General features: G+C 33.3%; 1 long non-coding RNA gene across 2 annotated transcripts in view; it reads right to left on the bottom strand.

Moving 5' to 3' along the window:
* The window catches only part of LOC106507121, an 88,189-nt gene continuing 74,448 nt past the window's right edge, over positions 976-14,716 (bottom strand). The window contains exons 2-3 of one of the 2 annotated variants that reach the window (XR_002341819.1): positions 7,685-7,776; positions 976-3,660 (exon numbers count right to left, since the gene is read on the bottom strand). This is a non-coding gene — a long non-coding RNA (uncharacterized LOC106507121). The remainder of the gene's footprint in view (positions 3,661-7,684; positions 7,777-14,716) is intronic. The other variant, XR_002341820.1, reaches the window with a different exon arrangement.

Below are 14,716 nucleotides of genomic sequence, written 5' to 3'. Positions count from 1 at the left end.
GTGGAACTTCAGGGGGCAATTATGGCATAACACTTGTTCATGCAAGACTAAGCTCATTAAAGTGAAACTGTTTCATTTTTAAAGCTTTAACAATATAGATCCTTGCCTATACTATTCTCCCAGTAATAAATCTTATAACAGTTATGCTTCCTTTTTTTCCCCTACTCTTTAGCTACATGGTAAAATCAGCTGGTCAGAGATCTACTTCTCTTTAACTCCAAATCCGTTATATTCCTTCTTGAAGATAGAAAGTGGTCCTTGGAGTTCCCGTCGTGGCGCAGTGGTTAACGAATCTGACTAGGAACCATGAGGTTGCGGGTTCGGTCCCTGCCCTTGCTCAGTGGGTTAAGGATCCGGCGTTGCCATGAGCTGTGGTGTAGGTTGCAGACACGGCTCGGATCCTGCGTTGCTGTGGCTCTGGTATAGGCTGGTGGCTACAGCTCCGATTTGACCCCTAGCCTGGGAACCTCCATATGCCACGGGAGCGGCCCAAGAAATAGCAAAAAGACAAAAAAAAAAAAAAAAAGAAAGTGGTCCTTGTGGCAGTTATCACTTGCAAAAAGGAAGACAAACGATTCTGAGATCAAAGGCTATTGATCACAATTCCAAAGCCAATGTCACATTTCTTATCCTGTGTGCCAAACAAAACTGGTTAATTTACAAGCAAGAAGACCCGATCCTGGGGCCACACTACGATCATCATCAAAACTGGTGTGAGAGCCGCTTAGTACTGATGAACTATCAAATCACTTGGGACACAAACTCTAGTGCCTTAAGGAATGCAACTTATTTATAAACTGTATTTGTAATTTATGATAATACATTGGATTTGAGCCACAAACATTGTTAATTTGTTTAATTTTTTGTGAGTAGTAAGGTGTTATTTCTTCAGTGAGTGCCTTTAAAAAGAGATCTTACTTGACTGAGAATTTTCACAATGACTCTGGGACAAAAGTAGCTGAGAATGGTGAAAGAATTTTAAAAAGAAAGTTCAATGTCATGTCTGCATGTTTAAAACAAGTCTAATGTTCTGTAGCTCCCTTTGCCTAGTTAGTTCGAAGTTTCAGGAACCCTTCAAATATGCAAAGCATATATAAAAACATCCAATTTTGGAAAACAGAATTCAATTATACTGATGGACCTACCCCTCTTTCTCTCATGGAGTCACAACCTAGTGGGAGAGATGGAAATCAATTATAATCAAGTCTAATATGGGCTAAGATATGTATTATACATCTGCTATAGGGTCCCCTTCAATGGTTAAAATAACTACTCAATTGAATGAGGTCACTTGAGAGTGAAGTTTAAATTTCCTTTCAAAATGTGAACTGCCCAAACTTATCTTGAAGACTGTCTCTTACACAAAATCCGAAGACATTTTTTTTAAAGTTCTTTATAGCGTATTGATAAGCATCAAATATTCCTTTGCATTGAATATCTTGTGATAACTTCTTTGCCAGGAATGATTTTATATTCCTGATCACATATACTCATGACCATAATATATCCCAGAAATATCTACTAGAATAGGTACTATAAATTAGGAAGGATATTACCTCACATTAATTCCAAATAGATAATGGTACAGCCTAATTTAATAATATTTGGTAACCTGATTTAAGAATTATGGCCACTCTAAAATCACAAAGGAACTTTTTATCAAACTAAACAAATGGAATCAAACAATATTAAATGTAGTAGCTTGAACACTGCAGGAATGGGAGAGTAAGAGTTCTTTGCTAAAATCAGTTGCCAGGTTCTTTTCTCAGCAAAGCCCCTAAAATATGTTCTCAAAGTTCTCTCCAAGTTTTCATTCTTCTCTAGGTATCACATATCATTCCTTGCATAACGATAGAAAACGTTTCCCTTATCAAGAGTCTTAGTTGATTGTTATGTAACAGACTAATCTCCTGGTAAAAATATTCCTTTGGGCCAATATATTACAACCACTGTTTTGGTTCCTGCATGTTTTCTAACTCATTTATTAAACACATCTGGAGATAACAGTAAATGGATCCATTAGCCTTTACTTATACCCAAGTAGACAACTTTTAGACCCAACCACAAAGTTTTTTACAAAGACTTTTATAGTAAAATTGCAAACAATAAAAAAACAAGAATCTAGACAAAAAATATGAAAGAACCAAAATTTCTTGAAATATTTGCTTATGTAACCACCATATTTTATTCGTACTAATTTTAGACATAGGATAACATGAAATCACTATTTTAAACATTAATCCTTAAACAGAGCTATGTTGTTAATTAAAGCTACCATTGTGTGTGTATGTGTGTGTTTTCACATAAAAGATGTGCAAAGTGAAAAATGGAAAGTATTTCATAGTGCTGCTGGCTAGATGGATGTGCTAATCATCTGGGTCAGCACACATGCCCCCACTCACCAGTTCTGGGTGTGCTGTGATGTTTAGGAACACTGTTTTGAAAGGTGGAGCATGAGTTCTGCCCTTGCGTATATACAAGTACAGTCCTAAGCAACTAGATGATAATTACCCATTCCCATTACTGTTCTTTATAAAAGAATAAGCTATTAGTTGTAGAAAAATTACATATGTGCACAGAGTGTACTGGGAGAAATGACCGAGGATCCTAAATATTACTAAGTGCTTAGACTACCCTAGTGTCATGAAATTATAGATGCATATAGTGAAAGCTAAGCATCTGAAATCAACTGTCTACATAAAAGATACAACATAGTTTATTATTATGCATTTTACATCTTGTTACCTATGTATTGGTAAATCTTGACTTCATCAAAGATTCTAAGTGATTTGGGAGGGTCAGGATGGAGAACAGGACTGGTAATATACTCTACTAGATTTCATGTCCCTAGCTTCCCATAGGCCATATTATTTTTCCTACCCAGTTTTTCATGTCCTTGTGGCCTTGGGTTTCTTTATCTTTTTCTTCAACTATCCCAATTCTACATAGCAGGCAGGGAGTGGCATCTGTTTGCCATCCAGGAAACTGAAATATTTAAAGGACTTTCAATAAATATGAGTGTAGCATAGTTGAAAAATTGCATCAATGAATCAAAATTTACCCTTGTAAAATTCTTGTTTTAAAAAATAGTTTGGGAATAAACAAATGGGTGTGGGGAAAGAAAAGTTTTTCCAAGCTGTTGAGATGTTCTAAAAAGATTATCTAAAGGTCAACATTGACAATGCAATGTGCACCATTATTATTTTCTTTTATCTTGCTCGATAGTATTTGAGGGGGCCTATTTTTCTTTCCTTCTTTTAAAGACGTTTAAAGCAGTGTTCCAGTTTCACAGCCAGCATCTTCACACCATTCAAAAGACATACAGTCAATCATAATCCTGAACAGGAAGAAGAGGGTTAGTTTTCACTTAAGTAAAGTTTAGTGAAAAGCCAACAGATCAGTGTGATTATGGCTGGATCAATGATGAATAGTTCTGAAAGGTTTTACACAAGCAGCAGTCTTAGGACGGTAGTTCTAAGGAGCAGGTAGGTCAGGAAAAACATAAACGCAATGCCCAGCACATGTACCTCCCTTTGGGTCCATAAAGAATCTGACCAGATTGTCTAACGGGAAGCCATTCTCGCCACAGGGGCAGGGTTGAAGTGTTTCCATTTCCGCTGACTGCATTTCAGCCTCCAGTGTGTCCGCTAAGGTTTTCTGCTGGTCAAAGTCACAAAAATTCTGGTCGATATCTTTTATGAGGAATGACAAATGTAAAAAGATAAAATCTACTATGTCAGATAAACTATATCAGGCTTTACTAGATCCCAAGCAAAGATTTAACAACATGTAGTCAATTTCAAAGTCTTCTGCTAATTCAAGGAAACAAAACAACTCTCACTAAAAAAGATTCCTGATGAGGTTAGAGACTTTTATGTTCAGAGCTATGAAATCTTGAGAGCCATCCTTTTTTAGATATGAATGGTTAGAGAAAACTTTTAAAAATCCTTTTAGAAAGAATTTTTTCATAAACCATGAGATAAAAAATGGGAACCCTGTCAAAACTCAAAAGAGATCAATTCTGAATAATCTGTCTGTGGCAGAATACTTTGGGAGATTTTACTATCTCAGCTTTTCCAAAATCTGCACAGGAATTTTGCTTTTAATATACAAAAGAGATTCATGATTAACCCATCCTGGACCTCATCTCTATAGAGTAGAAAAATTTGCTCTTCGCTTTATCTAAATGTGGTCTAAACCATCTCTAGATTATCTTTAAAACTGGGGGAGGGGGAAGTTAATCGAGCAGAATGAGAACATACTTAACTCTTTTGAGCATTAAAAATTACTAGCCCCTCACCCCTTTTAGCATAAATATTATTTTTGTATATGTCTCAAGTGAGGATTTTATCTCATCTTTTCTTTTGAAATCTACAGGGCAAAGCCAAGAGTATTTTATTCTTTTCCTTCTTTCTTGTCTTTCTCTCCTTTTCCTTCCTTCTTCCAATTCTGAATTGGAATATGCCAATATTTCTATTACAGTAAATTTTAATGATTTATAATGTTATTGTATCTCTCCAACTTTTTACAATAATTTGTATTTGGAAGTTACATATGGACACCAAAGAGTATGCAGTATGTGCCCTATGGGTTCTAATACAGCCATGTCACAAACTTGCTGTGTTACCCTGATACAGCCACTTCTCTACCCAGTCTGATTACATCTAAAATAATCACACACAAAAAAAAAAATCACAAAAAATATCTCCTCCCCTAGCATACACAACAGAACGAAAAAAAAGCATGTATTTGATTTCAAAGCAGCAAATTCTAGTTAAATGTTTTCATTAACTATAACCTTAATGTATTAGTATTTGCAAACAATTATCTTTATGGTATTTGCCATGTACAAAGCAAGTTGCAGATCAATCAAATAAATGGTACACAGGTTCTCCCAAGTGCCAAAGTCAAGTCCAAGATTCTTATGTACATATAGCATGTCTGCTTTCAAGACAACAGTGAAGTAAAAATGACTTCCATGCAAATGTCCTCAGTGATAAAAGGAATATATGATACATAACCAAAATGGTGTTTAGACAGAATGCTTTTCATACTTTTCACAGCTTCAGAACTTTCAAAGAAAGATTTCAAAAGCTACACATCCTAGAGAAAGCATCAAATCAAAAGGATTGACCATTAAATTTAGCAACATGATTCATTTCATCAATTTTCCTTAGTCTTCTAAAACTCCTTTTCAAAAATTGTGGAAACTGTGTGAGACTGTGAGTATATTTAATTATACCATTATGTAATTAAAAGGAAATATTTTCTATTATCCAGGCAAAGAATGATCTTTGCTCAACCATGACAGATTTGCAACTAGCTGATCTAGAATTTTTGGTGTTGAACACAAGCCCATCAAAACATTTAGCAATGAAAACAATTTCATATAAAGCAATATCAAGGGTCCAAAATAATATAAAACTTTTCAGAGAGAATAAAGACCTTGTTTCTATTGTGTTGCTTTATGCAATAAAGAAATTTAAGTTATATGAGCATACAGAAGCTATTTAAACTTAAAATAAAAATGATTTTCTCACCCACAGCTAAAATTCTAAAATATAAAACTCTAGTTCCTTGAATTGAATTGATTTATCTGTCAATAACACTTGTTCTCCTTTTGGATAAAATAGGTCTACAAAGAAACTGTCAAACTGTTGTCAATAGTGCAGGATATGCAATGGATCAGAAGGTAACCAGCTTGTGATTTCTGGTAAAACACCTTTTATTGTTCTCTTTATGCTCATAGGTATTGCTATACTCTCTTCCAGTGCTTTTGCTTCCTTCTAACTTGAGAAATTTATTTAACTATAATGATTCTCATTTCCAAATAACATTAATTCTAAATCCTAAAATGTACTTTTATTATGATTTCTTCTAATAATGTCAAGTTCTAGAAAATTCAACATATGCAAAAAACAGTGATTAAACCAAATAATTTTAGAAGAATAATATATTTTTAATAATGAAGACAAATCAACTGCCAAAAGAATGATTCATAAACAAGAAATAAAAGAAAACAAATTGCTTTTCCAAAGAGATATTGAAGTAAGGAAACAATTCATGCTTAGAACTGAAATATTAGTCACAGCACTGTGACCTCTCACCTTAGGTGATAAAGTACACAGGTCGGAATTGACAATACATACTCATGGCTGATCATGGCTGCTAGTTATTGATCAAAGGAGAAAAAAAGTACTTTGCAGGAAAAACATTGCTCTGAATTACAAACATCCATTCTCGTGAGACTCAGAAACTCTCTGGCTTTCTCCCTCTGGAACTGGAAGGAAGAAGTGAGTTCAGCTAGTATTTAATATCAAGTGAATGTGGTGTTTAATCAATAGTCTTCTGCTTTGTTCCTCGATGTGGAAAGCAGTGTCTATTCATTCAGCAAAGGTTAATGCCAAGGGTCAAGTGATTTCACACTCTCCGTAGGATCCACAACATTGCAGTAGTTCGGATGCTTTAGACAAAGATGACTCAGTTGGACTGATTTATTGCCACTCGAAGGCCCTGCCTAATACTAAAGTGCTCTCTTATGATAATACCTCAGAAAATAGCACTGATAAAAGAGGAGGCAATAATTACCTACATTTTGAGGTAATGTCTTCATTTCTAACATCCTATAAAGATGTAAGGTCCATTTTAAATGCTCTACTTTTTGCATTAGCAAGCTGTTTAAAAAAGATTTTATCAGCACCACTTCTTTTATGAAATGCATCATGGAAGAAATTTAGCAACCCTAATATACAAATGTCATAATTAAATAATATATGTTGTAATTAAGTAATACATGATTTAACATATGTTTTATATAATCCTTTTTAAATATTTACTTATTGCAATATTTTTAGTTTCAGAAAAGCAAAAGAAAAAATATTTCTGTGTGGGAGGAAAAATATGATTTAAGACAGCCAACTCTATTAAACAATGAAGACATAGTTTGCAATTTGATTTCTTCCTTTTTGACCAATTCTAGCACAAGACAGGCAGGCTGAACAGAAATGCCTTTATATTTTTTCTAAATATGATTCACTTAAAGCAGCATTAGTTGAGGTCACTGTTTTAAACCAGAACACATTTGACAATGTCAGGGGTCCAATCTTTAACATGTTAGCATCCATGATTATTACTCGCCAATGCCTCATTCCAGATGTGTTTTATATAATGAAAGAAGTTCAAATGTCACCAGGAAAACAGTGTGAGAAGAATTAATTGCAAAGCTTATCATAGGAAAGTCATTTAGAATCCAGCTTTCACTAATATATCCATAGATGAATTATATATACCAATCAATTAGTAAAATAAAATAAATTCTGTAAATTTATCTAAAGACATCTTATCATTACAAGTGCAAGGATATTTGAAACAGTTTATTATACCCCATTCTAGATAATTAGTTTGTAAAACACTCCAACAGAAATTTTGTCTTCCACTCCCTCCTTTCATAGGAGATAAGGTTTTGAGAACTCTCAACTATTTTAAGACAATAATTAAGTCAGGAATTCTACTTCAAACTATTTTAAACAAGTATTTTAAAATGTATGTAAAAATAATTATCTTTAATTCTCAACAACAGTCTTTGCCTTAAAAATAAATCAAATGGGTAACAATCAGTAATTCTGATGTGAACAACAATTTCATTGTGCAGTAGAATTACTGACATGAGTCTAGAGGAATTTACCTTTTAATCAAATATGTCTTCAAAGGATGACGACTTTGCTGTAATTCTTTTCCAATTATAATGATTTAATAGGCCATATAATAGATAATGACCTACAATAGAAAAAAAGAGAAATATAATAACAAAGCTTTTGAAAATAAGACAAAAAAAAGCAACGAACTAAATATGTTGGCTTATTCTTAGCAAAAATAGTACTAGTGACCTAAGCACCCTAAAGAAAAGACTGTAAAGAGACAGGACTAGATGTTTCAAGAATCTTCCAGGAGTTCCCGTCGTGGCGCAGTGGTTAACGAATCCGACTGGGAACCATGAGGTTGCGGGTTCGGTCCCTGCCCTTGCTAAGTGGGTTGGCGATCCGGCGTTGCCGTGAGCTGTGGTGTAGGTTGCAGACGCGGCTCGGATCCCGCGTTGCTGTGGCTCTGGCGTAGGCTGGTGGCTGCAGCTCCGATTCAACCCCTAGCCTGGGAACCTCCATATGCCGCGGGAGCGGCCCAAGAAATAGCAACAATAGCAACAACAACAACAACAGACAAAAAAGACAAAAGACAGAAAAAAAAAAAAAAAAAAAAAGAATCTTCCAAAGGTGTTTTTATGCGGTAACTTTTCCACACACTGTCCTTCAGGCTAAAGATATTTACTAGGAAATATAATTCAATTAATTTAGACGTGGGTAAAACAAGTACCCTAAAAAGAAAATATGCGCATGTCTAATTTTCCATTTCAAATACTGCCCAAAAAATTACAACTAATATAATCATTTTGAATGGCTGATAAAATATTTGCATATTTTGAGATTTACAATTGTATTTAACATGCATATAATTGCCAGAATAAAATGTGCTACATTGTTATTTTGCCTATAGTTACAATAAGCAGAGTATATAAACAGTTGTCCATGTCTCAGTATGACTGAGAAAAAAACATTTTAAAGAGTCCATTTTTTATTTCAATAGTAATTATCTCTTCAAATCCTAGCAATGTATAAAAAAACCACTATGTGGTCATTGCCTTTTCTACTCTTTTTTTTTTAATGTGTTCATACATACAAAAAAAAGAGAAACATATGTATGAATCTCTACTGATGCAGCTCTTATCTCATAAATTTAAACTGTTTAGAACTTTAAAAAAATTAAAGTCTCCTTACAGCTTTGCACATTCATCAGCTGCAATTCAAAACACTTTAATGCTGATTTTAGTGCCTTAAATGGGAATTATCTCAAGAACTATGTTTCTTTCAATAAAAACAGCACTTAGGTCAGGATATCAAGGTAATGGGGCTATTTTTTTTTATAATTGTTGTGGAACATGTCTGTAGCTAAGTCCCCTCTATATGTCAATTTCAAAATTCCGAGATAGGAAAAAGATTTAAAAAAAAAAAAACACAGTTTCCTTTATATTTTCAAAATCATTAGTCAAAGATATTTACAAATCCTTTATTCAAAGGTTCAAACTATTACTGTAATGAAGTTTCCAGATATTCTAATGAAATAAATTTTCTATAACAATGTTCACACATGAGTCACAAAATGATAGTAAAGTGTATATATATATTTATTTACTCAATACCAAGACAATTCTTGCTCATTTTACAAAATTAAGACAAGTACATCATGATGACTACAGCATACAATATGGTGTTAAATATTTCAAACATGCCAAGATAATAGATTTTGTATGTTCTCAGTACAAAAAAAGAAATTGTAAATATGTGAGGTGATAACAGTGTTAACAAATGCTACTGTGGTAATCATTTAACAATATGTAACTGTATCAAACCATCACCTTATACACCTTAAACTTACATGATAGCATATGTACATTTTATCTTAATAAAGCTGGCAAATATATGCAAATGTTTAAAAGTAAATTTAACTAAGCAAAAAATAATATTAAAAAGACTTTTAACCTTATGAATTGATCCACACACATCCAGTCTATACACACACACACACACACACACACACACAAACATGTAGATATATACATACTATACTAATATATTTGCTCTAAATATCTAACATACAATGTGTTCATTATTGGGTCAGAGTGGTACATATCATTTTTTAACTAAATTATTCTCCTGGGAATATATTATGAGTACCTTTGCACATACTTTTGTATTCTTTGGTATAATATTAGTGAGTATATCAAATTTTACCTTATTGATCTACCACAGTAATTTAGCCATTTTTCTACTCTTAAGCATTAAAGTCATTTTGCTTTTACTACTACTACAGATGAAACTGTGATAAACCTATTTTAAACTAAATTTATTTAGCAAAATTACCCTAGAAAACGAATCAGAGACTCAAAGGATCCAAAAAGTCATAAAAGTTCAGATGGAGTGGAAGAGTAATCTCTTCAATTATGAAAAATTTCATTGTTAACTTCATGAAGCAAATAAAGAACAGAAACATTTTTTGGCTATTTTAACCACATAATCTCCCAGATACTATAATAATACTCCATAGTAGGTTTTACATGTTCTAATACTTTTCTTAATAGTCAATAACTAATGTTTCCACTATTTTGTTCAAAAAGTTTTAATTAAACAAAAAATTTAAGGACTATACCCATGGCATATGGAAGTTCCCATGCTAGGGGTCCAAATGGAGCTGCAGCTGCAGGCCTACACCACACTCAAAGCAAAGCAGGATCCAAGCCATATCTGGAACCTATACTACCTATACTACAGCTCATGGAAACACCAGATCCTTAACCCAATGAGCAATGCCAGGAATTGAACCCACATCCTCATAGATACTAGTCAGGCTCTTAACCTGCTGAGCCACAATAGAAACTTCCTCAAAAAGTTATTTTTAATGGGAAATACTGGATGATATAATCTTCTTCAGTCACACAATAGGAAATTATGAAAGTTTCATCAGCTTTTAAAGGTTGAATACAGTTTAACAAATATATACCTTTCTAGAATGGCCTGGATTCTTAATTTTGTAGCCATTTTAAAGATAAGTTTGAGTCCATTACTGAGATGTTGTATTATTCAGTATAATATATAGAAATAAAATAAATAAGTACCAAATCACAAATCTTATTTTGAAGTTCTAAAGTCAACTTGTTAGAGAATTTGACATAAAAACTCATTATTTCCAAATCCTATACAAACAAAAATCCTAGTTAAAGGTTATTTTGTTTGTTTGTTTGATATAATTTCCTTTCCAAAGGGTTATCCAGTATGGAATTATATGAAAAAATATAAGTATTTATATATTGTCTTTTGCTTGTTTATCAATATTCATTAATTTAAAATTCAATTTGAAGTTCCTGCTGTGGCACAGTGAGTTAATGATCAGGCCCATCTCTGTAGAGGTGCTGGTTCAACCACTGGCCCTGTGCAGTGGGTTAAGGATCCAGCATTGCCTCAGCTTTGGCTGGGGTTCAATCCCTGGTCCTAGGAACTTCCATATGCCTTAGGGGTAGACAAGAAAAAGATAAATAAATAAATAATAAATTTATTTTGAATATTTTTATTATTTATCATATATATGTGTAGATTAAAGTTGCTCTTTATTCCAAAGACATTAAAAAATAACTCAGATATTCTCAAATTAGTACATCAGCAGTTAGTCATCATTTATTATACATTTTCCACATTTTTACAGATGTCATGTTTGAAAATAATTGCATTAAAGTGATATTTGAAAATCAGTACAAAAACCAATAGGATAGTAGTTTCTAGATCATATTACTAATTAGGAAAATGTTAATTTAGAACTATTGTTGATAGTAATAAGTACAATATACCAAAAGTATTCGAAGGATAAATTTGACAAGATTCACTGTCAAGTAAATTTTATTTATAACCAAACATAATGCTTATGAGTTTTATTTGCTTGTTTTTAGATTAAAAATTATCCAAATTATCCAAATATATTGAAAAAGACTATGATAGATCAACTTAATGAAAAATAAGAAATGGCATTTTTTGGACCCTATACTACAAATTAGACATGTCGTTCACACAATTAGGTAAATCACAATCTTGTTGGGGTTTAGGAAAAGTCATAGGCTTTAAAGGTAGCAATTTTTGGTTAACTAAAAACAAAGTGTCACAGCATATTTTATACATTAGTACACAGGCTATTATTTATATATATATATATATATAACCTAAAAATCATGACAAAATCAGGAATACTCCACCAAATTTTGTTATACGAAACTAAAATGTTTTTGAATATATGTTTCAAAGATTTTTCCTTTATCTTAGCTTAATTTTCAGGTAATGCATTCAAGAAGAAAACTTATATCCATAATGATCAGACATACCAGGATAGGCAATATCACACATCAAAAACAAACAATACCCAGATATTAGTAGCTTAACATAACAAAATTTTATTTCTAGCTCACAGGTGGATAAAGTTACTGTTCATTGTAGAGACCCATGGAGATTGTCTCAAAATAGATGACATGATCACACAGCCAGAAGAAAGAGAATGTGACAATCACACACTTCTCACAAGCAATTTGCCAAAGCTACACTTTATGTACCTGACTCTAAGGAGGCAGAGAAGAACTGGAAATATTGGTTTATTGGCTTTAATTCTTGTTCACAAAACTTGAACAAGTTTAGCGGGTGATATAAATACATTTTATTGGATAAATGTCTGTGAAAAAGCAATTATACCAAAAATACAGAAATAACAAAAAAAAATCTTCCAATGTATTTGTGTATTATTGAGTCATTGCCATAATACAGACCCCTTCTTAAAGGTCGGAGAATGAACAAATGAGTGAATGAATGAATGAGTTTGTTAGTAAACAATCACAAAACATTCTCACTGAGAAAAGAGAATGACATCATAACAGTAATTCTATTATTATATGAGAAATTGGCCAAGCAGAAAATGTAATAGAAGATTAAAAATTCTGTATTTGCTAGTTCAATAAATTACTTTTTTGGCATTATGTGGATTAAACATGGGGAAATAAAATATTTTCTTAATGTGCTTTCATTTTAAGATAATTGCCCATCCATTAACAATTTTCCCCTCAGTACCACCCAAATGTATTATACTGTTATTGAGTCTACAGAAAAAATTAAAAAATAAAAAGTATAATGCCATGTTTAGACATGTCCCAGGATTACAGGACTTCCCAGTCTAGATGGGAAACAATTATAGAAACATCTGATTATAATATAGAGCAGAATGAGGTAAATACCATTACACAGATCTGAACTGGTCCCAAACCATGAGTATTTTGTGCCACAGGCATTTTATTTCAGCATTCTTCAAAATAAATGTTCACAGCTCAAGTAATTTCTGCAGCTCAAATATTTCCTCTAATTATAGAAGGAAAAATAATCCCAAATGGTATCCTTTAACAAAAAATGCATCTGGGAGTTCCCGTCGTGGCACAGTGGTTAACGAATCGGACTAGGAACCATGAGAAAGCGGGTTCGGTCCCTGCGCTTGCTCAGTGGGTTAAGGATCCGGCGTTGCCGTGAGCTGTGGTGTAGGTTGCAGACGCGGCTCGGATCCCGCGTTGCTGTGGCTCTGGCGTAGGCGGGAGACTACAGCTCCAATTGGACCCCTAGCCTGGGAGCCTCCATATGCCGCGGGAGCGGCCCAAGAAATAGCAAAAAGACAAAAAAAAAAAAAAAAAAAAAAAAAAAAAAAATGCATCTGTTAACATACCCTATGTAAACCTGCAGAAATTTTTCTCAATTTATAAGAAAAAATGAGACGTTAACATAGCTTTATGATTATGTTTGTTGGTCTTTTAAAAAGTCCTCAACATACCTCTTCATATATGTATGTGTATAAACACACATATTTAACTTATTTGATATTTAGCTGTTTATATAGGGACTAATTAATCTAAATGTGAGTGACATTGGTAATACAATAATTTATCCATGTGGCAAATGATCCTTATCAGCTGTTCAAACAAATTATCATTGAAGTAATTTCACATTAAGGTTTTTAGTTTTCCTATCTGCATTACTAAAAAAAAAAAAAAATCAATGTTTTCATTTGCGGATAAGATTTAATGACACTTATTCTAAAGAACCTATTTGCTAATCACCTTGTAACTAACAAACAGCCAGTTCAAAAAACAATGTGAATCACCCTTAATCATTTTTAGGAAAAAAAAACACTTGGTTAAGAGCTGTTTCAAATGTTTAGAGCTTTGGATTATTCTTAGACGAAAGGTAAGACTGTGTGCCCTTCCAGATATGTTACCAGCCGAGCTGAAATATCATTCTGTATATTTCATAAGGCTCCTTCCAACTCTACAATTCCATGATACTTGCTGAATACTGCTAAGACAAAGCTATTCTCTGCCTAAAGCAAGTGCAAGCAAAGAATATACAAAAAAAAGAAAGTAAAGACAGACTGCTACAAACACAATGCAATACGTAATATTGGAGGAGGGGGACTAGTGGAACTTTAAGACATATAAAGATATATATGAAACCTTATTTCTGAGACCATGATGACACTATCAGTTTAAATCCATATGCATGTTTGAATTGGGTTCACATTCAGTAATGAAGCTATTATTGATTCTGTGGAACATGATTCAAATCTGAGCAAATACTGAACAAACTATGAGGAGCTCTTAAACTCTGGATGTATGTACCTAGACATCTCAATTTAACAACCAGACATACATTAAACAGCATTAATAGCCAGGCACTTAATGGATCAATTCCCACTGTTTGTGTAATGTAGAAATAAAAAAGGCTTATTAAATGACAAGCTTTCCCTGGTTTGTGCTAATTAATTATACACTGCATCTGACTGCTAATTTAGTGGGAAAATGCAGCCCCAAACCACGGTTTCGGCTTGAACTTTGCCTCAGCGTCACCCAGTTCAGCACAGAGTGCTGCCGCAGCCTGCCTCTGAACGACACCAGTATTAAATTAGAGCACAAGGCCATCAATTTAATAAGTGCTGTAGTAGGTAATTTGAATAAGGACGTATTAGTATTCTACCAGTGCACAACTAAAAGCAGCTGACCTTTCAGACCAAAGAAGATCCTTGAACACATGCAGATGAA

Source organism: Sus scrofa, chromosome 2, assembly GCF_000003025.6.
Source record: "Sus scrofa isolate TJ Tabasco breed Duroc chromosome 2, Sscrofa11.1, whole genome shotgun sequence".
NCBI lineage: Eukaryota > Metazoa > Chordata > Mammalia > Artiodactyla > Suidae > Sus > Sus scrofa.
This window is presented reverse-complemented; position numbering and strand designations above follow the sequence as displayed.